We start from the raw sequence: 4750 nt of genomic DNA on the forward strand, positions 1-4750 counted from the left end.
AAGACCGAAGACCAGAAGAGTTGTGGGATGACATCAAGAATATCATACATGAAGAGAGCAAAAAGTCATTGAGAAGACAAGAAAGAAGGAAAGGATCAAGATGGATGTCAGAAGAGACTCTGAAACTTGCTCTCCAACGTAGAGAAGCCAAAGCAAATGGATCAACACCCATGGAAGCAGCAAAGAAATCAAACAATGTGTTGCATTGGGCCAATCTGCTACAAAAACCTCTTGAAAGTTTTCAAGGAAAAAAACAAACAAGTAAAGATCTCACTTTCAGGTCCAAGGTACACCTGACTCACGTCAGGGTTCTGTCAAAGGCCTCCTATGAATGAGGAAGTTGGACAATGAAGAAGGAAGACTGTATAAGAATTGATGCCTAGACTGCTAACCACAAGGTCAGAGGTTCAAACCCACCAGCTGTTACTAGGGAACCCTATACAGGGTTGCTATGAGTCAGAACCAAGTCAGCTATACTTAGCAACAACAGCAGCGAGTCCTGGTGAGTCTCTGTAGGATAAGCACTGGACTGCTAACTGAAAGGTCGGAGGTTCAAACCCACCAGCTGTTCCTCAGAAGCCCTATACCAGGTCCCTATGAACGGGAACCAACTTGACAGCACTTAACACAACAAAGCAAGGTTACCTTTGTCGTTGATTCCTGAGAGATAGCCCTTGGAGGAATTGGACTGCCCTGGTCTAGGACTTCCAGGCCACACCTGAGGATTTATCCTGATGAGTGGGCGTGGCCAGCTCAGAAAAGTCTCACCTGGAAGACTGCTATAGACTAGTGTCAGAGACATGATTTAAACTGTCATTGTTACTGTTGTTAAGTGACCTTGCAGTTCAAACGGCTTTGCAGTCTGACGCATGAACCCATAGCGCCACAGCAGGACTCCCTAACCTATCATTAAGACCAGATGAAAGGTGCAGACAGAATCCTGTTCAGTGAAAGGAGGGTGACAAGGTCTCTTGGAGACATCGAAGCTTCATTTTGGGAACCTCACCTGTGTACCTGGGTATCTCTTCCTATGCCAATTCTAAAGTGTATCAAGTTGCATATGAATATGTAATTGTTTATCACTGAATTGTCTTGAGACCTTCTAGGCATTCAATTCAATTCCACTGATCTATAAATCTACATATATGCCAATACCAACATTCTTGATTTTTATAAGTTTGCGTTAGGTCTTGAAATCAATAATGTGTTCAATTTTATGGTTATTTAGTTTGTATTAGGTCTTTTGTATTTCTAAATAAATTTTAGAGTCAACTTGTCAATTTCTGCTGTGAATTTATTCTACAGTTTACTTAGAAATACAAAAAAGTCTTGCTAGGATTTAAATTAGGATTTCTCTGAAAAGAGATATTTATATTAAAGAGGAAAATTTAATAAGATTGAGTCTTGCAATCCTAAAGATAGTTTGCCTCCTCATTTCTTTAAATCTTCTTAAATTTCTTCCAGCAATGTTTTATAGTGTTTGGTATACCCACTTGTACTTTTGTTGTTGGTGTTGTTAAATGTTACCTGTAGAATTTATTTTCAATGTGATTGTCAATGGTGATGCTTTTTTCATTTCAAATTCGTGTTGTTCATTGTAGTTACTGTTAAGTGCTGTCTAGTTGGTTCCGACTCATTGCAACCCTGGATAGGGTTTCCTAGGAGTGAATGGTAAGTTTGAATCACAAATCTTGAGGCTCAAACTGACCTAATGGTCGAGTTCTTATCCTAAAATGCCACACCAGAACTCAATTATTCATTAATATTATTTAAAAGTATAGTTGGTGAGTTTTGCATATTGGCCTTGTAACCTCTAACCTCATTAATCCTTACTAAATATATAACATTTTAGTGGCTTTTTTGTAGATTATATGGGATTTTCTATGTAGCTGATAATGTCATCTGGGAAGAAAGACAGTTTTATTTTTTCCTTTCTAGTGTGTAAGCTTTTCAGTTCTTTTTCATACCTTATTGCTTCTTCTAGGTCTTCACAGATACATATGAATGCAAGCGGTAAGAAAAGACATCATTCCAGGATCTTTGAGATAAAACATTCAGTTCTCATCATTAAATATGAGGTTAGTTGTAAGTTTCTGTAAGTTCAGGAAGTTCATGTCTATTCCTAGTTTGCTGAGAGTTTTTAATCATTAATGGGTGTTGCATTTTGTCAATTTTTTCCACTTCGATTGAGATAATCATATGGTTGTTGGTGTTGTTAGGTGCCATCGAGTCAGTACCGACCCATAGCGACCTCATGTACAGCAGAATTAAACATTGCCCGATCCTGGGCCGACCTCACTACTGTTACCACACTTGAGTCCATCAGTGCTGCCACTTGGCCAATCCATCTCATTGGGGGTCTTCCACTTTTTCTCTGACCCTCCACCTTACCAAACATGATATCCTTCTCCAGTGACTGCTCCCTCCTGACAATATGTCCGAAATATGAGAGACGAAGTTTGGCTATCTTGGCCTCTAAGGAGCACTCTGTCTGCACTTCTTCCAAAACAGCTCTGTTGGTTCTTTTGGAAACCCATGGCATTTTCAATATTCTCCTCCAACACCATAACTCAAAAGTGTCAATTCTTCTACGGTCTCCCTTATTCACTGTCCAACTTTCGCATGCATACGAGGCTATTAAAAGTACCATGGCTTGGGTCAGGTGCACCTTAGTCCTCAAGCTGATATCTTTGCTCTTCAACACTTTAAAAAAGGTCTTGTGCAGCACATTTGCCTAATGCAATACGTCGTTTCATTTCTTGTCTGCTGCTTCCGTGAGTGTTGATAGTTGATCCAAGAAGAATGAATTCCTTGACAACTTCAATCTTTTCTCCACTGATAAGAATGTTGTTTATTGGTCCATTGGTGAGGACTTTTGTTTTCTTTACATTGAGATGTAATCCATACCAAAGGCTGTGCTCTTTGATCATCATCAGTAAATATTTTAAGTCCTCTTCAATTTCAGCAAGCAAGGTTGTATCATCTGCATATCACAGGTTGTTAATGAGTCTTTCTCCAATCCTGATGCCACATTTTTCTTCATATAACCCAGCTTCTCGGATTATTTGCTCAGCATACAGATTGAATAAGCATGGTGAAAGAACACAACCTTGTCACACACCTTTCTTAATTTTAAAACATTCAGTGTTCCCATGTTCTGTTCGAACAACTGCTTCTTAGTCCAGGTACAGATTCTTCATGAACACAATTAAGCATTCCGGAATACTCATACTTTGCAATATTGTCCATAGCTTGTCATGATCCGCACAATCTAAAAGACTTTGCATAGTCAATAAAGCACAGGTAAACATCTTTTGGATATTCTCTGCTTTCAGCCAAGATCCATCGGACATCAGCAATGATATCCCTCGTTCCACGGCCTTTTCTGAATCTGGCTTGAACCTCTGAAAGTTCTCTGTCAATGTCAGAATATGGTTGTTTGAGGATGGGTATATTAGCATGGTTAGTTACATTACCTGGTGTTTTAATTCATGGAACAAAATGCTTTGGTCATGATGCTGTTGTTGTTGTTAAGTGCCATCAAGTCCGTTCTAACCCATAGTTACCCTATGTAGGGTTTCCGAGAAGCTGCTGGTGAGTTTGAACTTCCAACCTTGCAGTTCAATCAGCTTTGCAGTCTGACGCATTAACCAACAGCACCACACTAGGATCCCTTGGTCATGATATATATACTTTAAATATTACTTGATTCAATTGGCTAAAACTCTATATAGGATTTCTCTTCAAGGAACATATTAGTTACTCTATCTATGCAGTTTTTCATCAAAATGAACATTTCAAGATCTATCTTGAAATATAATACTATCTGTGATAGAATTATATCCATGCACCTACAAGAAAGATCCATTAATACCACTAAAGCCAGTGATGAAGAAATTGAAGAATTCTACCAACTCCTTCAGTCTGAAATTGATCAAGCATGTCATCAAGATGTACTGATAATGCCTGGCAACTGGAATGCAAAGGTTGGAAACAAAGAGGATCGGTAGTTGGAAAATACGGCCTTGGTGATAGAAACTGTGCTGGAGATCACATGATAGTATCTTGCAAGAATAATGACTTCTTCACTGCAAATACCTTTTTTAAACAACATAAAAGACAATTATACACATGGACTTCACAAGATGGAATACAGATATTAAATTGACTATATCTGTGAAAAGGGAGCTCTGGTAGCGTAGTGGTTATGAATCAGGCTGCTAACCTCAAGGTCAGTAGTTCAAAACTACCAGTCGTTCTGCAGGAGAAAGATGAGGTGTTTTGCAGTCTCGGAAACCCTGTGCAGAGTCACTATGAGTCGGAACCAACTCCACGGTACTTAACAACAACAACATATCTGTGAAAAGAGATGGCGAAAAAGCGCCATATCATCAGCCAAAACAAAGTCAGGGGAAGAGTGTGAAACAGATGATCAATTGTTCATATACAAGTTCACGCTGAAGTAGAAGGAAATTAAAACAAGTTCACAAGAGTCAAAATATGCTTGAGTATACCCCACCTGAACTTAGAAATCACCTCAAAAACATATTTAATGCATTAAACACTAATGATAGAAGACAAGAAGAATTGTGGGATAACATCAAGAACATCACACAGGAAGAATGTAAAAGGTCGTTCCGAAGCAAGGAGAAAGAAAAGGTCAAAATGAATGTCAGAAGAGAGTCTGAAACTTGCTGTCCAGCATAGCGATGCTAAAGAAAATGGAAGAAATGAGGAGGCAAAAGAGCTG

This window comes from Chrysochloris asiatica, unplaced genomic scaffold, assembly GCF_000296735.1.
Source record: "Chrysochloris asiatica unplaced genomic scaffold, ChrAsi1.0 scaffold00025, whole genome shotgun sequence".
NCBI lineage: Eukaryota > Metazoa > Chordata > Mammalia > Afrosoricida > Chrysochloridae > Chrysochloris > Chrysochloris asiatica.